Here is a 24,546-nt window from a genome sequence, read left to right as displayed (position 1 = left end):
TATGAACTATGATTGTTATTTCTTTCTAACTGTTTGATTTTCTTATTTCCTTAACAAATGCATCCCGCTAGTACAGCGGTAAGTGTACGGATTTATGACGCTAAAACCAGAGGTTCGATTTCCCTCGGTCGGAGCAGCAGATAGCTCGATGTGGCTTTGCTATAAGGAAAACAAACAAACCTTAACAAATCTTCTAATTTTTCATTTTAGTATTTTTGGTTTTCGTGATTGCTTTCCATATATATTTTGATTTCGTTTGTATGTATATATATGTATAGGTATGTTTATGCGCAGTCAAACATGTGCCAACACCTATACTATAAAAATAAATATTGAGAAATATACGAAGACAGTATACATATATATATATATATAAAAGTGCCTGTGTGTGAAAACACATACATATACTGATATGTTTGTATATACATATTACATCTATACTGAATACAACTTGGGCAATCGTGTAAACCTTAAACATAGAAGAAGTAAAACTATTTGAAATTAATTATACGTATTGTATGCACGTGTGTGTGTGTGTGTACGTGTACGTGTACAAGCGGCCAAAAATCAAAAGATCACCTTTTGGTTTTCTTTTTTTGTAGAATTTTAATAAGTGTGACTTTTAAACAGTTATAAAGTTTTATACATGATGGTACTAGAAACAGTTGGGACATTATGCTGGTACAGATAGTTGTGACATGATGTTACTATGGAAAATTGAGACGGTATGGCTGGAAACAGTTGGAACATGGTGTTAACAGAGACAGTTGAGACATGATGTTTCTAGAGACAGTTGGGATATGGTGTTGCTGGCGACAGTTGGGACATTATGTTAATAGAGATAATTGAGACATGATACTGCTGGAGATAGTTGAGACATGGTGTTGCTGGAGACAGTTAGGACATGATATCACTAGAGATAACTGAGACACGGTGTTGCTGGAGACAATTCGTGCGATGAGTATCTTTTGAGGTTATCTAGCGAGCTGAAAGTTACAAATAACTGAAAACCAGTGTGATAGACTGTGACGTATAGCTTTAGATTTCTAATCTGTGTATCTAACCTGCCTTGTTTATACAGCATTTCTGGTGTAAGCAACAACATGTGTAATTATACTGTTTGGAATTACGATACTTCATACACAGTTGAAAAGGTATGCAACGTATAAAACATAATAATGTAATTATCAAAGTTCATTCATGCATAAGCAAGTCACCATCTAATGAGAAAATGGATAAATATACATAGTAGTGAAGAACATTAAGTACACTAGTGATGAAAAACAGCAGAACATTCGTAATGTTTTGTGTCGTGAATGTGAAAAACCTGTGGAAGAGTGAGAATCTTTATAAAATCATAACTTATTTTAGTATCAGCTTTACTCATTGAATACCCAACTTATTATTCTCTACATTATGTCAATATGAACTGCCATACGAGAACTTAAATACATACATATTAAATACCAGTATTCAGCCGAGTAGGTTTAAAGCAATACTGTAGATCTTTTAAAGGAAATATTTATTAAATGTATTATTATTTTTGTATTTATGGCAAAGGTACTAAAGAAATCTGGTACCGTCCTTAATTTTTTTATTTATATTTATTAAATATAAATTATTTTTAAATAATGACCAGTAGCCAGTCAGCAGCACCCTATCATCCATAATTCATGCCAATGGATTGAGTGTCAGTCTTATAACGCACCCACAGCATAATGAGTTGATACCTTTTATTATTATTATGTTGTTTTTTATATAACTCGGATTCGAACACTGCTCGCCAGTTCTGAAGTTCGTAGCTAAACAACAGAAAGACATGTGAATAACTGTTGTGTGGAAAGAATGGAATTTAAAAAAATATATTTAATTTCCTAGGGTTCTTCGTTATAATGATTCGTAGGTAATTACGTTTAATAGGAATATGTCCTTCCATTCAACGAAACTGACCGAGCGTCAGTTTGGATTTGATGAGCAGGTTTTTCATTATGAACGCAGTGCATCTGGTAAAATGTTAAACTCACTTTCCACACATTACTTTTAAAGTTTATTTTTTTCTGTGTAAATAACTTTCCTACACTCTACATATCTGTTGACAGTAAACCTAAACCTACAGTCATTTTGTTTCACAAAATAGTGGATACATTTAATGAATAACATTTCCTTTATATTCTAATCGATCTGAAGTATTTAACACAAATTCATTTTAGGATAACAATAATTATTGTAAATAAAGGTTGAGAAGCGTACTAGAAATAGTTTTGAAATTAACATTACAAACAAAAAGACAATTGTTTGTACATAATTACTTGTTCATAGTTTCTCAAGATATCAACGACAAAACAATGTAAAAAACAGAGTTTCAAGTAATGTAGAGAATAAAAGTCAGAGTATGTTGTTGTTTTTTTCACATTTCGCGCAAAGCTACTCAAGGGCTATTTGCTTTACCCGCTTCTAATTTAGCAGTGAATCACCAGAGAGAAGGCATCTAGTCATCATCGCCCACCGCCAAATCTTGGGCTACTTTTACCAACGAATAGTGAGATTGACCGTCACATTATAACGTTTCCACAGCTGAATAGGAGTGCATGTTTGGTGTGACGGTGTTTCGAACCCATGACCCTCAGATGACGAGTCGAGCGCTTTTACCAACTGGCCATGGTCATAGTATGAAACTTTTATTCAACTAATGCTACATTGAGCGAGATGTGTTTCAGCATCTCAAATGATTTCGTTATAGGTTTATGAATCTCTGCACGAGGAAAAAATATTACAATCAAGTTAATTTTCTTCCTTCAAAAATGTGTAGATTATTGCACTTCCTAACAACACGATAGCATGTAAGTAAAGATTTGACTTCAGTAACACTTTCTAAAACAGTTAAGAATGTTTTTTATTGCTATATATGTTAGTATGCATTATCTAACACACATGTTTAGAGCAACACAGTCTGAGAACTTTGTGTGAGTGCTTGTTTTTTCAGAAGCCAAAGTCGATAAAGTGTGGATTTAAAATACTTATTTTGATGTGTGTAATTTTAAATTTAAACGTACAAAATCTCATCGTCTTGAGATTTTGAAGTCGTAAATCATTCAATATTCAATATTTACCTAGCAGTTATAAATAAGTACTCGTATAGACCCTATCCAGATAATTTATATACATATACACTGCTGGCCAAAATCTTGAGGTCAATGAACTAAACAAAATACACGCATTTTGTGTTTGCGCTGTTAGATTCAACCAGTAGAGTAGATCTTCGAAAGACGAAATTAAGAAAAGGAAAAATAAAAATTAAAAACTTTTTTAGCATTTAATAGGGAAAATGTGAACACTATGAAATTAGCCGGAATACTAGCTGGACAAAAGTTTAAGACCATACTGAAACGAAGCGTTTATCGGTAAACACGTAACGAAATTTAGTCATTTGTGTTCAAGCATTAGCGTTGTCAACATCTCCCACTGACATCTCCTGTGTTGTATTAGGTTAAAACATGGCAAAGGCTAAATATTTGGCAGAGTTTGAATGTGGCAAAATTGTCGAGCTGCAAAAGCTAGGTCACTCTAAACGTGCCATCGCTGGTGAGATTAGGCGTAGTAAAACTGCTTTTGCAAATTTCTTAAAATACCCTGATGGATACGGAACGAGAATTTCAAGTTGTCGGCCCAAGAAAATTTTGCCGGCGTTGAGCAGGAGGATTCGACGGGTCGTCCGGCAAGACACCAGCCGATCGTCGAACCAGATTAAGGCCCTTAAGGACGCAGAATGCAGCTCAAGAACAATAAGACGGCATCTACGAGAGAAAGGCTTTAAAAACTGTAAACGTCTTCAAAAGCCACTTTTTCCTACCACATTACGAAACAGCTCGGTTAAACTTTGCTGAGAAGCACCAAACATGGGACGTAGAAAAGTGGACGAAGGTTTTGTTCTATGATGAGGAAACATTTAACCTGGATGGTCCAGATGGTTTCCAACGTTACTGGCACGATAAGGATATCCCACCAGAAACATTTTCTACACGACACAGTGGAGGAGGTTCCATCATGATGTGGGGTGCTTTCTCCTTCCATAGAACAATGGAGTTTAATGTTATACAGGGGCGTCAAACAGCAGCTGGATATATTGGAATGTTGGAGAGAGTATCCTTATTGACTGAATGCCCTCGCTTGTGTGGAAATGACTGGATCTTTCAGCAGGACAACGCTGCAATCCACAATGCTTGCAGGACATAGGACGTTTTCGTGATGAATAACATGATTCTTTTGGACCATCCAGTGTGTTAGACCGAACTGAACCCCATTGAAAATGTTTGGGGACGTATGGCAAGGAATGTTTGTAGAAATGGACGTCAATTCCAAACAGTGCATGATCTTCGTGAAGCCATCTTCACCACTTGGAATAACATTCCAGCCAGCCTTCTGCAAACGCTTATATCGACCATGCCAAAGCGAATGTTTGAAGTTATTCACAATGACGGCCGTGCAACTCACTACTGAGACCCTGTTTAGGACTTCTTTTTAGTATGGCCTTAAACTTTTGACCAGCTAGAATTTAGGCTGATTTCATAGTGTTTACATATTCCCTATTAAATGCTAAAAAGGTTTTTATTTTTATTTTCCCTTTTTTTATTTTCATCTTTCAAAGCTCTACTCAAATAATTGGTTGAGTCTAACAACGCAAAATGCATATTTTTTCTTTATGTTCATTGGCCTTAAGATTTTGGCTAGCAGTGCATATATATATATATATATGTACATATATTCTCAAACTATTTGAGCGAAGGCACATAAACTCGTTACATGTGTGTTCGTTTCAAGATGGAATATTCTCTTACTATTGGTTTCAGTGTTTCATAAGTAGAGTCATGTCTTCAGAAAAAATATTTGTTTTATGAAATAAGGTTTTTTATAGACTTCTTGTATTCTAGAACCTAAACAAGTAAAACGGTGTTCGTAAACTCAAGTGATGATTCAAACGCAATCGTTTTCAAACACAGCCCAAAAATAATAAAGATTTTATCGAACCCCGTCAGAAGGATGACACTATGTAAACATATATATGTATTTTTACATGTTTATCGAGCTTCGTCAGAAGGATGACACTATGTAAACATATATATGTATTTTTACATGTTTATTGAGCTTCGTCAGAAGGATGACCTGATGTAAATCACACACTCAGATATACTGTGTTTTTGTAATTAAACACAAAGTTACGCAGTAACATATTTGTGCTGTACCCGTCATGGGTATTGAAACCCGTTTTTTAGGATAATAAGTCTTCAGACGTACTGCTGTGCCTTTGGAGTAGGGGTATTTATAAGTATATGCACATACTTGAATCCACAATTATTATTTTAAGAATGCCTCTTAGAAGCCAGATAAGTGTGCTTTTGACTGTTCCGATACATTGATATTAGGGCTATTATATTTTTAAACTCTAACATATCTATCGAGTCTCTCTCGGATTTCCAAGTAGTAAAAAAGTGCATTATAATTGTATTCCAACCACATCATGTTCACCGTATCCATTGACGACGAAACGTTTCACTCAATCCATTTCTCTTCAGCTCGACTGAGATACAACAAACGTGGCGGAGTTTGGAAAACTATTTATGTAAACATTTGTTACAACAATTGTTATGGCGTGAATACGTTTTTTTTTCATATCATCGACAATGGATATGACTGGTATAAAGTGGTTGCATATTATTATTATAATACACGTTTCTAATTCTTGAGAATTGACTAGATGAAGAAAATAATGTTTAAAAATATACTAGGCCTGACACTAATTATCTTATGATAATTATAGAATCACATGTTTATCCAACGCTGTTAGAAGAATGACGAGGTGTAAAAATACACGCAGGTTCTATATATATTTGTCTGTGCGTGCGTGTGTAAATTACACTTTTGGGGCTCTTTATAGAAATTCATTGACTTTTTAACAATGCCCAAAATTATACAACTTTTGTATATGTTTTGATTATGTATTTTTATACTGATTTATGGAATCTTGACTTTTCATGTTGATATAAATTGTAACCCAATTGATCATATATTTATTATTTTTTAAGTTTTTTGGCTTTCAACGGCTGAAGAGTTATATTCAGATAAAGAATATTTCTTTCTTTGTGTATTTTATTTGAGGTCCTCTATGAGTCAGTGGAAATGTATGGACTCACAACGTTAAGATTCGGAGTGGGATCCCTTGTGGTGGAATTTTTTCTCTAAAACAAACTTTATATGAATTATGTTTATTTGATTAGATCATTCAAGAAGTACCAAAAATTATTACTGAGAAAAGCTCTTTGGGAAAAGCGAAAGTTATAGTCAAGGTGAAAAAATTAACAGGCAGAAAAACTGATGGAAACCGTACAGTCAACACTAGTAAAAACGGCTTATCACGAATGACACCGTAATCTTTACTTGTTATTGACTTTTCAACTGTTTGACGAACTATACTGAAGAAGTTAAACGCTAAAGTGAAAGCAAAACTAGATCGCTTTTATAAAAATGAAAGTGTTTAAAATATATTACGGACATAATTACTTCATTTTTTCGAAACAAAACATAGTTACAGTTAAAAAAACACATGACACACTTGACCAGATGCTTTAAAAACAATGGTCGAGGTTTAGATGAGACAGTGCAGAAGAGATTTTTGCTTGTTTGTAGTTCAAGGGAAAATAATGATCTTATAATTAAATCTGATGATTGTATTCATGGTCCTCCTTAGCATCAGAGCAAAGGATAATTACTAATATGCAAGGCATAGTTAGGCGCCAATTGACACGAATATAATGCCATTTTGCCTATTAAATGAATAATTTCAAAACCTTTCATGTAAAGACGACGAAAAAATTATAAGCACCTTTCATTATAATTCTCATATCTCCTTCAAATGATGATTATTAATACATACCATTATCAGCCGTAACCGTCGCTTTACAAAAAAGTAAAGCACTGAAAATTTACATAATTAATAAATTCTGAAGATATTTTTGAAAATAACAATTTCTAATTTTTCGGGATTATTAATTATTCTTTAGGTAACACAAATTTAGTTGCTTATTCAAACTCTTGGTTGACCTCAGGAAAAACTAGCCTTTCATCTCACACATCAAATTTTGGTGTCTGCCTTAATAAATCTAAACAATTTCGAACTTAAAATTATTAGTAATTCTTCTATGTGTTATGAAATGAAACTGAAATAAATATAACATAGTTAAGAAATATTTCAGAAAGTAGAGCAATTATGTTTAATAAATTGTTTATATCAAGTTTCTCAAATATGTTACACATTGTTACACACAGAACACTTAAATGAGACATACCTAATGAAAGTGACATGAGTTTAAATAACTTTAATATATATATATCAGTTATAAAGTCTCTGGTGAAACATTTTCTCATCTAGCTATAGTTACTAACATTAGATTAATTATAAACTATTATATACTTGCACTGCGCTTGCCAACGTCAGAACGTACGTATGTATCCCACTGAGTAGTCCTAGACACGTTGGCTATCGTGACTCACTTTACTTCGATTCGTCTCTATAAACAGAAGATGACGTTTCTAAGGCTTGTCAGGCGACTGCAGAGTAACTCTAAGCCTCTTAGTCTCACAGGCCTACAGTTGCTGAGGTAATCATCTCGGTGCTGCTTCAATTTTGGAAGTGGTGAAGAATGATTAAATTAAGGGTTATGATTACCATACTATCAACCTGCTATAGCACTAGGCCTTTCTTCTAGTGACCAACATATTTTAGTGCTAACTCTTATATTAAGGATCTATTTGTATTAGTTATAAGTTTACAGGAAACGAATCACTGGCTGAGACTACAATTCAAGTTTTCCTAACTCTAATCACACAGAAGTCCAGATAAAATATGTAATCATAAATTATGTTACAAATATTCCACAATTATTATCTACCTCTTGGTCAAATTTTGATGATAATTTTGAGACACATTAGGTAGAGTCACCTGGCCACTTTTATAAAAGCCCCTGGTGGCACAGCAGCGTCTTGGCGGACTCACAGGGCTAGAAATCGGTTTCGATCCTCGTGATGGTAAAAACACAGATAGCCCATCATGATGCTTTGTACTTAATTCCAAATAAATATTTGAAAGAAAAAGCCTTGTATAAGGCCATAAGGTTTTGTTGACAAGGGTTCACAGAGCTTAATGTTTCTTCAACACAGTTTCACACTGTGTTAAAGTCATAGTGAAATGCCTCTATGAAGCTTTATTAACAGTTATTCTCCGAATATCAAAACTCTTGTTATCTGTCTAACACAGTGTTATGGAAAAGGGAAAGCATTACTAAATCATAAGAAGTAATGTATATATACATAGGTGCATACACATATATATATATCAGGTCATCCCTTAAGTAATGTCCGATGTTGGGTTCAGAAAAATAGAAAAAATTTCAAATGTTTTAACGTTATTTAATCAATAATGTATGTTCCATTATTATTAATTACTTCCTGTCAATGATTCACAAGCTTCTGAATGCCACTTTTATAAAATTCTTGGAGGGTGGAGGAAAAGAATGTAAAGAGGGTAGTTTTGACATCATCGTTTTTTCTAAGCTCTTTTCCATCAAGATAGTTCTGCAAACGTCGGAATAGATTATGATCAGATGGGGCAAGGTCTAAAAAATAAGGAGGATGTGGAAGTTTTTCCAGTCTAGATCTTCAGTCTTTGCAGATGTGATCCTTGTTCTATGGGGCCGTGCATTATCCTGGTGTAACAAACACCTTTATGATTAATCAAAGCAGGCCTTTTATCTGAGTGCAACATTCAAATAAATGCTCTAACTGTTAAAAATAGAAGTCTGATGTAATCGTTATATTGAGTGACAGCAACTTAAAGTGGATCATACCAATAATATTCCACCAAATGTTTAACAAGACTTTCCTAGAGTGGAGGTTCATTTTGGGCTGTGCTTTAGCCAGAGTACCATTTTTCATCTCTAGTCCCAAAAACGTGAGTTACGTTTACGAGAGTGCAGAGAAGTATAAATTTCCACTATTATTCTAAGGTTAGCTTCTGTCAAATCATGAGGGACCAATTTTCCAAGTTTTGACACCCTTCCAGGCTGTTGCAGATGACGGTGAAGTGCTAGTTCTTCAACTGTTACAGAACAATCTTCATCAAGTGCAACCAGCAGAAAGTCTTCATTAAACTCAACAGAACAACCTGTATGTGGCGCATCACATAAGCTGTAGTCAACTGATCTGAACGTCTGAAACCATCTTTGACATTTTCTTTCATTGAGAGACTCCGCACTACAAAGACCTTGAATGTTTCGCGTAGTTTCTGCTGCACTATTGCCTTTTTTAAACTCATAAAGCATTATATGTCTAATGTGCTCCTCAGACACATTCATCTTCATAAGGGTTTATTTGATTAATGATGTGAAAAAGTGGAGGTTTGTTAATTTCTTTTATTTGTCTGAACATTTTTATACACGTCCTATATTTTAGTCGTTAAAGCGTTCTACAAAGACAGAAATGATGAGGCACTTTCTGTATTAACTTTTCTGACATTACTTATGGGATGACCTTATATAATGGTTTGTGTTTCAAAGTGTTGAAGTATATTTAAGGGCGATAACAGCCAACCTTAGGCTACTACTATAATAGTTCGAAGAGGGTACCTGATTTATTGGATAGAGATTTCATACATTCTTGCACAACGTTCTTCTTTAAAATATTACAAGTGAGTGTAATTTTGAGGATATTATTTTTTGGACTGTTTCATACATTCTACCTGTTCGGTTTAAAGACATTCGTAATGTTCAACTGCTTGGTGTTTTTGAGCACACAGTATCTTATATAATGTAACAATCAACAAAGATCACATCTCTCAGTGGATGATCTTATTCAGTGCTATATTTAGTGTGAAAGAACAATCGAAAGCATCTGATTCAAGTTTTACTTCTGCTTAAATACAGCTTTACGATATTTGTCATCAATAGGGAGTTTTTTTAAAAATGAAAACGTTGAACTTTAACAATATCAGAATGACTGAGCAAACAATGGGTATAAAACTGGAATACCGTGATGATGAGACAACCCACTTGGAGAGAAAATTATGTATTTAAAAACGGCTGGTATGGGTAGAGAAAGCTCCCCTATTCGTGCTGTCTCTACTCATATCAGCCATTTTTAAATATATGATTGATATTGTAATAACACACACGTTTCACACACAACTATAGGCACTGATAGTGTGTTTACTTCTTTCAACTGAAAACTTGTCGCAGCAAGCTTTTCTTCTCTCAACGTTTTGGCATACTTGTGATTGCCTTGAACAACTTACAAGGTTTTACAATTCTTTGGTGTTATTTTTCGTATGTCTTTACGTGTACGATATGTTTCTAAACATATTCAATAAAACAAATCTTGGAAACAACTGAATAATTATGGTTTCCAGAATGTCAGCATCAGGAAGAGAAATGGAAAGTTAAATTTCCAAAGGTTAATTTGAAACCAATAACAACGAAACTTTCTGTACAACGGAATACTAGTGAGGCTATTTAACATCCCTCTATTAGTGGTGTGTGAAACCAATTAGTTCTTATCTCTGATCGGCTGTAATTACTTTAGTAAACTCGATAATAATTTATCTCTTCCCACGGATCATTGGTCTATTTTCTTTAACCTCATCCTATATTTACCCTCGCACCGACTTTTTGTTCTCTATCCGTTGGATTAGAGTTGGCAAACATTGTGTGGTAACGACTATCGATTTTGTATGTAACATTCTTCCTCTTAGCTGGTGATTACCGCCATTGGTCGTTGGACAGGTATTTCTACACGGAAAGGACAATCTATCGACTAAGTCATCAGTCTAAAGATGGCGTCTAGCCATACCAAACACGTATAGATGTGTTATATTCTTATACAATGTACACAACAGCTAATCAAGTTCTTTGCTAAAGATATTGAAACATAAAATAGTTGTGGTTAGCAAAGTGAAATTTTATTCTATACATTTCTTTACAGCGGGATCCAAGTGCTGTAAACTTACAAACCAAAAATTAACAGTAATCTTTAATTTTACAGCCCTCCACTTTCAGTGGCTTCGCGATAAGCAGTAGTGTTTATAATGATAACGATTCGGTATTCAGAACCTATGGTTTATACAATACAGATAGCCTATTGTGTACCTTTGAGCTCAGGTACAAACAAATAAACTGCTTTTAGAGGCAGTTTAGCTAGTACTGTTTCTGATTACAGAATCGATAAATATAGAATATGAATTTGGAGTTAGACACATTTATCAAAAATTATGAAACACTAAACATTTGAATTTGGAACTGTATATTCAATAATTTTGCGTAATTTTCAAATTACAATGGGCAGTTTTTAACATTTTCTCTAGGGGATGTTAATCTTCTTCTGTAATGTTATTAAATAAACCAGTGTCCACTTCTCCTGGATATATTTTGAGTAATGTTTTTTTGTTTGAAGTTAAGCACAAAGTTATCTGTACTCTGCTCACCACGGGTATTGAAATTCGGTTACTAGCGTTGTAACTCTGCAAACATACCGTTGCGCCACTGGGGGGTATTATATAATAAATGAACTGATTTTTGTAGACTCACATGCTACTTGTCTTCCACGCCAAATGATCCAGACGTTTCCAGAGAAAACTTGCTCAGTATAATTTAGTTAAAACTTAAAGAAGTTCTATCTAGTAGAGTTTTTGTCGTTTTTTATTACCCAGTCGAACGAGTGTGTACCTAAACTGCGATAAAAAATCGCGTCTTTACTGTCTAAACTAAGTTTAGTTTCTAAACCTATTGGCGTTCGAACAACACTATGCCACTGCAGATTTCTTCGCGACACGTCTTTCATTTAATTTGTTGTTGTTGTTTTCTGTTTATCTTTCTCTACAAGTTACATCCCAGTCAAGCACCTAAAACACATGATTTTATATTTTTTCATTACTTTATGAATTTTATGTTGATCCAATAATTAAACAGCACTCACAATGATGACATTTTACGTAAAACCGACCAGCCTTCCTTGTTAACTATTATACTGGAATCTAGATCTTATAAGCAGGATAAATGCTAGTGTTCGTTACCTATTAATCGTACTGTACGATTTTACATAGAGGCATAATTCTGAAATTTTAAATATCTACTTAAAAAACACCTTTATTTCAAGGCTTTAAACAAACTTATAATGTGCTGTTAGGAAAGAAGTATGTTAAAATAAATTAATTATTTCATGTTTCTCTTGCTCTTTAATTTTAAATGAAATGCTGATAAAAAAAAAAAACTACCTATTTTACTTTAGCAGTCAAACTCGCGTCATATTTAACTTCCCAGCGTTATACCACTAAATATTATGGTAATGTATTAACATATCTACTCATTATATAAATCTAATGGCATTTAGAAAAGTACGTGTAGTCTGTAATCTCAATATCCAAAGCTCTTCAGAAAACACACTTGATATGTTAGTGGTTCGGTAAGGAAGAACTTTATATATTTAACTACCTTTCATCTATCGAGAAAACATCTTCCATCAAACTGAGTACTGACCATTACGTATAAGAAATACACGTAGGCAAAGACAACTGTGGGGATAGTAGCATGAAATGCATAGGAAGTAACTTGGATGGAAGTAAGGCATAAACCCCCAAAAAAGTACACATCACATAAAATGAAAAATATATTAGAAAACAAACAAAACAATTCGTAATGGATTACATATCTGAAAATATGAGAAGATTAAAGATGAATGATAGTGTAGAAAAGAAACTTTAAACTGTACTGAAATAAGATACAAGTTCTCGTTCTTATGAAATGAATAACAAATAGTTTTACCAATACGCAGAAATCCAAATATCGGATGAATAATAACTCTGAACATATAAATAACGCTGTAGATTATTAGTTAGTGTTACAAGACTATTTGAGCGATATATATACATAGTCATATGTAATATCAATTGATTTTTTGCAAAATACTATACTACCAAGAAAGACAAGAAGTCTTAGCAGCATTAGAACTTTGCTTGAAACCAGTGAAACTCTGAGTATTAAGACGTCGTGTCGCCAATAGTCTGGCGAGGTTATTGATTTTTTGAAGCTGCCTTCCCACCTGACAACTCTGTGCAGATTGTTTAACGAAAATCTTTTAAACGTACTGGATCCAAAACATTACATTGTTTTAGTTTAAAGATGCTGTGCTCTTTCCACTTCGATAATATAAATGTTTGCTAAAAATATTTGTTGCTAAATTCATACAGCATGTGTTAAACATGGATAACAATCAAAATTAAAATACGAGTATCTAACTAACGTATATAAATGAATATCTGCCTTTTATTCTTCCAATTTATCTAAACGTAAATTGCTTTACTTAGAAATCAGTATCAAAATAACCATATTTGTTGATACTTAGTTTTATGTGTTTTAAGACAAATGATTGTTTTTCTTAACTTTGAGTTTACTTCTTCATAAAGTATATTATTTTACAATTTGCAGCTTTTGCAGCGGATAAGTAGTATTCCTAAAAGAAAACTAATCTTATTTACTGCAAAAGCTGTAAACTGTAATAACATATCTCAAGATTGTTTTCTTGTTCACTTTATAACCGAGGAGGTCAAGGTTGTCTACCGAAACGATTTTTAAAAAGTATAAATTGGCAAAAGTCAAAGAAAGAAAAGAAATGCGAAAACTGGAGTGCTTTTTATATGGTACTTCCCCTGACCTCTTAATAAAGCCCAATGTACTAATTTTACTTTAAAAGCTTTTGGCCTAATGTATTCGTATATTTTGTGAGTAACTCTATTTTTTAGCAGTAAATGCTCAAAAGATGTCACAAAATGATAATTTAAAAGTTTTCAAATCAAATGTTAGACCGTTTTCCTTTTGTTTGATAATAAAATGGCTAAGGTATAAAATGTCGATATGAAATATCTTTATAAATCATATAGTTATTAAGTTGTACCGAACATATTTGGTTAATTCTCCAAATTATTTTCCCCTCGGTGGGCTGAGCAGATAGCCTTTGTGGCTTTGCTAAAAGAAAAACACACACCAAATTATTTATTATAATATATTACTGCAGCTTTCTGAAACCTCAAAGAAATGACAAATAAAACATTTTTATAATTGAAAATGTTATTGGAGTATTTAGCATATAAATGAAATAATTTTACCAGGTTTAAGTGAAAACTAGTAAAGTAATTGGATATAGATATATATGTAATACAGTCTTAGTAGTGAAGTCAACTATACGTAACACTGATACAGAAGGAAATAAAGCTTTCGGCTGTTCTCCCTTGAGGAACTGTATGTGTATCATCACGGGTGGTTAGCTTGTCTATAATATCCGCTAAGGTGGACTGTCTCAAGTCCATCCGACAGAGAAAATCCATTTGTCTATATTAGCCTTTCCTCAGTCGGTCCTAATTAGAAATTGATGTTTTCCTAAATACAGGATAGTTGTTGATGAAGTCACTCTTCCTTCCATATTATGAAATATACCTCTACATATCTTATTTTTGATCCTACAACAACATATACATCACGTCTTTAATTAAATGAATTTCCGCGTACGTAAAATATATGTTGTACTATAGTTATAGTGGATTTACTCTTTCTGTCGTTATGTACATGTGCTGCTATTGTGAACAACATTCTGTTAATTAAAACACGAGTAGCTTAATCTCTGTGTATTTATATATATATTTTTTTAAGTTGATGACGAAACTTCTGAATTCGTATACAAATAGATGCTTTATGTAAAAGCAGCAAGTTCTAGATAATGACCACTTTACATGACAAAAATTTGAAGGAATCAAATCCGTATCATTCGAAATCAGATAAAGAAAAAAACGTACAAGTCTTGAATGAAATATCTTTTACATAAGTCAAGATTAATAAGGTGAAATGCTTTGAACATTTTCAAAATAAGCAGGCAACAGAAATGCTTTGGACATTTCTCAAAATAAGCAGGCAACATTTAAGAGAAGATGGTTAAAGAAATAAAGACTCAAAGAAAATGATTTCGGAGCTTGATGATGCGGTGATAGTTAAAAGCTCAGGTCTAATATTTCGGATCAGTGGCGTCACTCTGTTCATGCAGCCACCTATCGTCAGACATGAAACATATTAAAGCGATCTGTGTACTATAAATAGACATGTAAGTGAATGTTTAGTAACAAACTCAGAGTTATTATGCAGAAGGTAAAAAAATGAAAGTCTAAGAATAAACCTTTTTTTCAACATCAAGTTATGTGTGTGCTGAGATTGTGCTCTGAATACCATGTCAGAAGCACTTAGTAGTAAAGCTACAACCTTCAAAAACAAGATGTATTATTTTTTATGTCTGTAATCCTACGTCATATATCACGTGCACACCTAAAGTTAAGTTTTATTTAAGATAAAACTCAGTCGACTACGTTTCTAACCACTTTTGACGTATACTGTTTATATTAATTTTCAAAAACTTGTTATACGATTATAAAATCTAGAAAAAGTGTAAAATTATAGCAACAGCTAAGGCTTCATCTAATTTACTAATACATGTTTATGAAAAAAAATATGAAACATTTCATGCCGCATCTTTTTAATGAAAACCCAAATACAATATAAAAATATTTGGAGATTTTAGTTTAAACTAAAATTAGTCAAAGTTTCCACAATTCATTCTTAATGTCGATGGCACTTAAAATATAAAGCGTGTTAAGGCGTTCGACTCGTAATCCGAGGGTCGTGGGTTCGCATCCCTGTCGCGCCAAACATGCTTGCTCTTTCAGCCGTTGGGGCGTTATAATGTGACGGTCAATCCCACTATTCGTTGGTAAAAGAGTAGCCCAAGAGTTGGCGGTGGATGGTGATGACTAGCTGCTTTCCCTCTAGTCTTACACTCCTAAATTAGAGACGGCTAGCGCAGATAGCCCTCGAGTAGCTTTGCGCGAAATTCAAAACAAACTTAAAATATAATAATCAGTTAATTTGTTTATATTTGTTCTAGTATATATAAATAATAAATTAATTATAATGAAAACAAACATACATAAATTATATGAAACCTGTCACATTGTATTTTTACGCTTCTGAATATCAGTTTAATACTTAACAAAACATCATGTTTGTTTTCAGCGCAAAGCTACAATATAAGATACCAGTGCTTTGTCCACAACAGGAAATCGAAATCCAAATGTTTGTGTTACAGATCGCTAAACACAGTGCTGACAAACTGGAAGACAACAGTTTGTTGTTTACTTTTCTTTTTTCGAAAAGCTACACAATCGATATTACGCGTTTTAGCTTTGTAAAGTAATTGAAGAAGATCATGAAAAAGTTAAAGCGAAAAGTCAAATCAGCACACTTTGAAATTACTTCATGAATCTAAAATACAGTAGTATTGCACATATCTTACAGAATTTTGAAAAACGTGATAACATTAAAAATATTTATTTCCAAGTGAAAAATAAACAAAGATCACAGATAATATCTGTTAGTTTGTTTGTTTGTTTTTAATTTCGCGCAAAGCTACTCGAGGGCTATCTGCGCTAGCCGTCCCTAATTTAGCAGTGTAAGACTAGAGGGAAGGCAGCTAATCATAACCACCCACCGCCAAATCTTGGGCTACTTTTTTTACCAACGAATAGTGGGATTGACCGTAACATTATAACGTCCTCACGGCTGAAAGGGCGAGCATGTTTGGTGCAAAGGGGATGCGAACCCTCGACTTTCAAATTACGAGTCGCACGCCTTAACCTATCTGGCCATGTCGGGCCATCTATTAATTAACACTTCTCATTGTGTTATATCAAAATTCTGTAACATAAACAGCACAAAAGAAAGACACGTTCTCTTGTTCTCACTAAAACGCGCTATTAGTAATTGACGCTCAAAGACATGATTAACGATCCCGCAGAAGAAATATAAGATATTTTCGCTATTATTAAGTTTATGTAGTTACCAAAGGCCAAACGTCTTTTTCCACAACATGCATTGGTTCAATAAATCAGAAAATGAGAAACCAGCGCGTGGGCAAGTTTGTCGTGAACTGATCGGCTCTGGGCGTCTTCAGTATTGAAAGTAATTCTTCCAGATGATGGTGAAAGAACGAAATTCGAAAGGATGTACGCATACTCGTAACCATGACAACCGTAAAACTCCTGCCCTGGCAATTTCAATTGTAATGAAAAAAAAAGGTTTTGAAACACAAAGACTGATTGATTTACTTGTAAAATGGATAGGAAGATAAAACTAGGAGTTTGTCGTCAAAACGCCTGTACAAAGGTTATTGTTCTACAATCGCGTTTAATGTTTTTTGGAATTATGGGACTCGGAAATACACCAAATGAAAAAAAATAAAGCAAATGAAAGCATCTAGAAATTTAGCAGTGGAAATTAATTGGAGATAAATTAGTTGAAAAAGTATTCGTTATAAAGATGATAAAAATTATGTTAAGTGTTATTGTACAGATACTACGTACATTATATTACAAGATTCTTCAAATATCACCGTCACGTTACAGAATGTTCTTTCACTTCTGTTTATACTTTATTTGACTATTCATGTTAACAGTATCTTTTTAACGTGTTTTCCATTGCAAATGTTACATCTTAAAGCTATTTTCATAAGCACACCACTAATCGATGCATGCTTTCCATAAACCATCTAGTGTATGAGAAGGACTGTTTCCCAACACCTGTTCCAACACACAGCTCACACAGAATTTCATCGGGACTTTTTCCTGCTACTTGAACGTTATTTTATTTGTACATATGGAGTAACAAGGATACATGTTTCCTTCTCCAAATGCTCAAAGTATGCGACACTCATATCGATATGTCGTAGGAACAGCTTTTGACAACGTGGCATATCCGTATCACTCTTTCACTCCTTTCTTTTTACCAGAAAGAGATTTTTCATGATTATTTTATGTACTTTTGCCACTAACTTTTACGGTTTTGGATTTTTACCTGTTACACTTTGCTTACCACCGTGGGTGAACAGCTTGTTGCAAGTTTGTTTTTTTTAGGTATTCCTGTTTACCAGAAGTAATTAATATTCATTTTGTTCTATCACTTAGTACAAGGGATATCCTTGTTTTAAAAAATTCTAAATCTCAGTTTGAATTTATTTTTAAGATTTTAGTCAATGAATAGTTTGTGTAGAATAGGACCGTTACATATCCTTCCCAATTGCGATCTGTTTTCGATGATGTCCCACTACCTACGTAACTCCAAATAATGTCAAAATGTTGTCCTTATACAGTTTGTTCTACTGCGAATTACTATCGGCTGTGGTTTGTGCGCGTATGTTGATTTGCACACGTTGAACTAGGTCAATATAACGTGCTTAACCCTCCATATAATAAATAACCCTTGAATGGCGGCTATCATCAACTGATGCTGCTACCTACAGTATTCCTGCTGTTTAAGGGTTAATCCCGTGTTATATCGGATTTACTAATAACTTAACATTATATTTAATTCAATGTGACTTTTATACATGCACACATCTTTGCATATTTTTACTCGGAGAGAAAATCAGAAACTTTTTTTGTAAGATATTACATCAAGCCATTTCCCACGCCTAAAATCATTTAAAGCTCCAACGGATTACAATGTCTATTATGGACTTAGCTGGGCTGATGTTCCTTCAGACTGCAGCTCTCAGCTGGACTTCATATCAGTTTTGTTACTTAATGTAAGTATATATATATTTACTTTCACAGCTCATCCTACCGAGACGTGAATAAAACCTAAGTGCTAAAATTAACTTGAAAGCTTATTAGCCTTACATTTCCCGAAAGAGTATGAAGGAGTGTAATTGTGTGAGCGTGTGTATCCAAAAAGTACACAATCTAAAGCATTTTGTGCTGAAGTGTATGTTAATTTCGATTCAGGAAAAATGGTGCTGGGTAACAAAAAATATATATATTTAAATTTATGCTAATTTTTAAAAGTAAGATTTATCATAAATTTTTTCTCGTATGAAACTATACAGAGTTCACATTTTATTTGATCTTTCACTGCAAATATCCACATTTCCAAAATTAAAACTAAAAACTATATATATATCTTGCATATGCATAGCAGGTTTATTATGTGATTATTCAAGTGATTACTTAAGATCCATATATGTACAAGTGGAGCCATTTCGTGTTTACACTGAAAAGTAACAGCAAGCCCCACTAAATGTCAAAGGGACAGTAATCCACCACAACAACATCGTATCCGAAATCTAGTTGAAGGACATCATTTAGTGCCTCTGGTCATTTTCGTTAGTCAACGATTTCACTGGATCTCAATCCGATTAAGGAGATCAAATGTAAGCGCCATATTCACCACTATAATCTTTTACAGTTCTAACCTGATAGTATCAGTATTATTTTAATAATGGACAGCATTCAAATAAGATATCTACCAACAACTTGTGGTGTCTGGGTCGCATCAAATCCGGGAGTTTATGGTTGCATCTGAAGATATTTCAGTACATTAGGTGGGGATACTAATGAGGCTTTTTGTCGTGTTTGGTGTTTTCTTAGTCATTTTTTATGGTGTAGAGCTGGTATTTAAAGACACAGTCAACAGTTTTATAATGTTTCAATTTTGTAGTTTTTATATGTCCTGAACAACAACAGGGACAGATTGTACTAACAAAACACACAATAAACTTTATTACGTAATTAAGACTATCCTCCCGGCTAAAAACTTATCTCTATAGCAAATGATTTTTAATATTTTTTTTGCATTGTCTATGTGTTCATAATGGCAGTAAACATAAGGTTCAGAAGCAGAAGCTCCAGCATGGCCAGTTTTTTAAGGCATTCGACTCGTAATCTAAGGGTCGTGGGTTCGAATCCCCGTCACACCAAACATGCTCGCTTTTTCAGCCGTGGTGACGTTATAATGTGACGGTCAATCCTACTATTACTTTGTAAAAGAGTAGCCCAAAAGTTGGCGGTGGGTAATGATGACTAGCTGCCTTCATTCTACTCTTAAACTGCTAAATTAGGGACGGCTAGCGCAGATAGCCCTCGTGTAGCTTTGCGCGAAACTAAAAACAAACTAACAAACAGAATTTAGCCTAGAATTATGAATTATAATTTTATTAAGTATACACTTCAATATAACGAAACCTGTGGATACATATACCATCAAAATTCCATGAATCCATGGAACGAGAGTACTTGACGGGATAGAAGTTAAACAAATGAAGAGTTTCCACTAGGACTATTATGTTGGTCGAACCACCCTGTTAGCTAACTCTTATCCAACAACTGCTGCATCACAAAATTCATATTATGTTTGGATATCGCACACATTAATATATTATAAAATGTGGTAGCGTGCTTCCCCACCCTCCTCCATCCGGGTATCCTGTATCCAGCTGTAGTCCTGCAAATGAGGTTAACATTCCAGTCTGTTTAATCAAATAACTCTTATCTCTTGAGGATTGCTGACATTTGTTATGTTAGGTCATGCAATACATTATCTCCCCTCTAATGCGGTGGCTGGTTGGACACAGTAATACCTGTATTTTGGAATAAAATGTTTATAGTTATTACGCGCATTTACGGGAATTTATTGAAGTTGGATGGATTCATTCATACATTAACTTCTGCTGTCATGCATATTAAATACCAATGCCTGATTTCTCTTAATGAATGTGGAACTTGTATTTGTATAACAAATATTTAGTTAATTATACCTGAAGAAGTAAAATAGAATTATGTTTTTTTTTTAATTTTTATTCTTTCAAATCGGGTTTCTTATGAAATATAATAAAATAACTCTTAGTCACAATAAATGAGTAAATAATACATTTCGGTAAGTTGCATACAAATAATAAACTAGCTTTATTTTTCTTGAGTAATTCATTCATTCTCTGATTTATAGAACATTATTCTTCTTACTTATTAAGATCAATGATTGCCTTTTGCAAACAGCTGACCTAGAACCCTCCAACTGAGTTTATTTTGGTCGAATTTTGTGCAGTTATTGGTGATTAATCATTTCTTTCTTGAAAGTCTTGACGAATCTTTAAAATAGAGTGATGTTTTTTGTTCGACTTCAAGTTAATCGAAATGTCTTTCAGATGAAGTAAAATTTATTTTTTTCAATATAGAAACGGAAAACTAAATATAAACGATAAAAACTTGTCTTAAAATTACAGATGATTCATTTTATGTCAACTTACTTAGGGCTTCCCAGTTCATGTTCATTTTACTTTATTTAGTCATGATTTGTTTGTTTGTTTGTTTTGAATTAAGCACAAAGCTACACAATGGACTATCTGTGCTCTGCCCACCACGGAGTATCGAAACCCGGTTTTTAGTGTATAAGTTGGGGCATTTAGTCATGAAGTACAGCTTTATGATTTTGCTTATCTGAATAAATCAAAATGAAATTTTTGCTTAAATATTTTCAAAAAAATCTATGACATGAACTGAGAAAAGTTCTTTTTTTCTATGTGACTTGTCATGGAATGACCCAGGTATCAATACTTTATCATTAAAATTACTCTTTTAGTTGACAAAAGGAATCCATAGAAACGTCAGATACTCCGTCTAAAATAACAGAGACTTTTCAACTCATAATACGAGATGAGCATACATGAACAAATATAATTCATTCAAATGATATAAACATGTCTAATAATAGCTTATTGTTTATACCAACACATAAAACAGTTCATCAGGTTTAAACTCATTTCAACTTACTCTAATAAGCCATAAGTGTGCTATTTGAGTTGTAAGGAAGCACCGACCACTTGTAAATTGGCCTACAAATTCTAAGTAAAATTAGAAATTCAAAACAGGTTTATCATAGATGAAGACTGGAAGGTAAACAATATATGTAATTGAAATGGCTTATCGCTATACTTAACCGATAAAGTAATTTAATGTCAGTTTTGATGAGGATTAGACTTACTTTATTTTCGTTTTTGTTTGTAATTAAGCACAAAGCTACATAATGGACTGCTTATGCTCTTCCCACTTATCGAAACCCGATTTCTAGTGTTTTAAGTCCGCAGACATGGCGCTGTGCCACTGGTGGAGAGGGGCGTCCTGGCTTATTAATTGGCATTTCGGACTGCTGATAATCAAGTACAGAGTCTGATATCACTGAACACGTTCCGTGGTTTCAGATGGGAATTGGCCACAATAATAGCATGCATGGTAATGAATTTGAGGGTTTCATTTCCACAAACTAACGCTCTTCTATATGAGGATATGGGTGCGATGTAAAAGTGTGAAGACATAGGTGCGATATAAGAATATGAGGATATGGGTGTGATGTAAGAGTGTGAAGATATAGGTGCGATATAAGAATGTGAGGATATAGGTGCGATGTAAGAATGTGAGGATATAGGCGCGATTTAAGAACGTGATGATTAGGCGCGATGTTAGAGTGTGAAGATATAGGTGCGATGTAAGAATGTGAGGATATGGGTGCAGTGTAAGAGTGTGAAGATATGGGTGCAAGTGTAAGAGTGTGAGGATATAAGTGAGATGTAAGAGTGTGAGGATATGGGTGCGATGTAAGAGTGTGAGGATATGTGTGCGATGTAAGAATGTGAGGATATAGGTGCGATGTTAGAGTGTGAAGATATAAGTGCGATGTAAGAATGTGAGGATATGGGTGCAGTGTAAGAGTGTGAAGATATGGGTGCAATGTAAGAGTGTGAGGATATAAGTGAGATGTAAGAGTGTGAGGATATGGGTGCGATGTAAGAGTGTGAGGATATGTGTGCGATGTAAGAGTGTGAGGATATGGGTGCGATGTAAGAGTTTGAAGATATGTGTGCGATGTAAGAGTTTGAGAATATAGGTAGGTGCGATGTAAGAGTGTAAGGATATGGGTGTGATGTAAGAGTGTCAATTATATATTTTTATTCGATTTACTCCAAACATTTACAGTTGGTGACGTTGACTAGCTCCCTCTTTTTTAGCCTTGCACTTTAAAATTAAACTCGGCTAGATTAAATAAACCTCATATAGCGTTGTGCAAATATATGAAACAAACGGATATCCCTTTGTGGGCTATGAATTACCAGCTTATCCTATTATTTGATTCAAGAAGCGGAACAAAGCCTTGTGACAGGGTGCGCTTCAATCTGACTATTCTTTCTCAGTAGCTCAGAATTAGGGACGGTTATAGAGGTCTTGCATTGATCTCAAAAACGTTAAACGTGATATAGTTTCACTCCACCATACTGGACGCTAAGTTTGTCTCCTAATGTAATGCTATCTGATCTTATAAATCACTTCAGCGATATATATGAAGACAGTTGTATTAAGAAATTTAATAGCCTTACAGTTTGAAATCGGTATTTTGTCCCTAAGACCATGTTTTTCACCAGCGATAACACGTATAGCTTTCTCTGAGGTTTAGAACCATGGCATTATAAATAGTAGCTAAATTGGTCATTATATTTTATATGTAATTAGTGTCGTGCGGTAAGTGCATAATTTTTTATGGGAATGTTGAGCTACAGATCTACTTAGCATATATCGCTGGAAACCTGAAATATGGGAGTACAAACCGAGGGCGTTTTGTGCTATATATTAAAAAAAAAAAACGTATTTGAAAATACAAAGAAATTAATATTTCTATTGTTATCTGGAAGTATATATCATTAGGCACTATAGTTGTGAACTAACTTACCAGGCACCAGGTGTACACTGTGAAGTCTAGTATGTTCACTCGGAGTCCAGTTCTCATTATTTATAGCAGCTAATCAACGTGCTTTTTGATATGACTCAGCGTGTATTTGATAAAAGTGTGAATCTGTTGTTGCAGCTTATCACACCTAACGATTGTGCGTTTCGATTTGACAAGTGAGGAAAGAATAAATCAGGTAAAGACTATGTCTGTTGCGACAATCAACAACACAACAAAATTTTTCTCACTACATCAAAATAAAATTTCGTGGTTTTCTTTGGATCACAAAAGTTAATAACATGAAATGTTGTATCGATGAGCTTTATAATTGATTTCTATAGGGAAATGTCTGAGGCCCAATATGGCGGGATTAATGAAACAAGAAATTTTGTGACAGCACGTGCATGACCTCTATATCTGAATACTAGAGGCCTCTGACCTAGCAAATTAGCCAAGTTTTACATTAGGCTCCATTCAAGTTAAAATATCCAGATAATTTTGAACTATGTCTTATTTTTATTCTTTAATATAATTCCTATCACCAGGAGTGACTTAACGACTCATAGTGTGGTAAAAAATAATCATTTCTATATGTTAATGAACGAAGTTCTTTTTAATAAAAATAAAATATGCAATACATATTAAGTGTGCTAGTTTTTAATTTTACGCAAAGACGCACGAGAGTTATTTGCGCTAGTCTTTCCAAATTTAGTAGTGAAAGACTAAGAAGGAAGGCAACTAGACTTCACCACCCACCGCCAACTCTTGGGATATTCTGTTACCAACGAATAGTGGGATTGTAGCGTCCCCCAGCTGAAAGGGGGGGCAAATTTTGTAGGATGGGGATTGGAACAAGCGACGTAAACGT

General features: G+C 33.9%; 1 protein-coding gene and 1 long non-coding RNA gene across 2 annotated transcripts in view; one reads left to right on the top strand and one right to left on the bottom strand.

The window, feature by feature from the left end:
* LOC143245417 (Krueppel-like factor 7) overlaps positions 1-24,546 on the top strand; it is a 133,874-nt gene that overhangs the window by 50,490 nt on the left and 58,838 nt on the right. The window lies entirely within an intron of this gene.
* LOC143246099 (uncharacterized) lies at positions 19,113-23,711 on the bottom strand. The gene is made up of 3 exons (XR_013025805.1): positions 23,682-23,711; positions 20,927-21,051; positions 19,113-20,544 (listed from the first exon to the last, which is right to left on the bottom strand). It is a non-coding gene; the product is annotated as an uncharacterized LOC143246099 (long non-coding RNA).

This window comes from Tachypleus tridentatus, chromosome 1 (genome assembly GCF_004210375.1).
Source record: "Tachypleus tridentatus isolate NWPU-2018 chromosome 1, ASM421037v1, whole genome shotgun sequence".
Classification (NCBI taxonomy): domain Eukaryota; kingdom Metazoa; phylum Arthropoda; class Merostomata; order Xiphosura; family Limulidae; genus Tachypleus; species Tachypleus tridentatus.
Note: the sequence above shows the minus strand (reverse complement) of the source record. Positions and strands in the feature narration are given on the sequence as shown.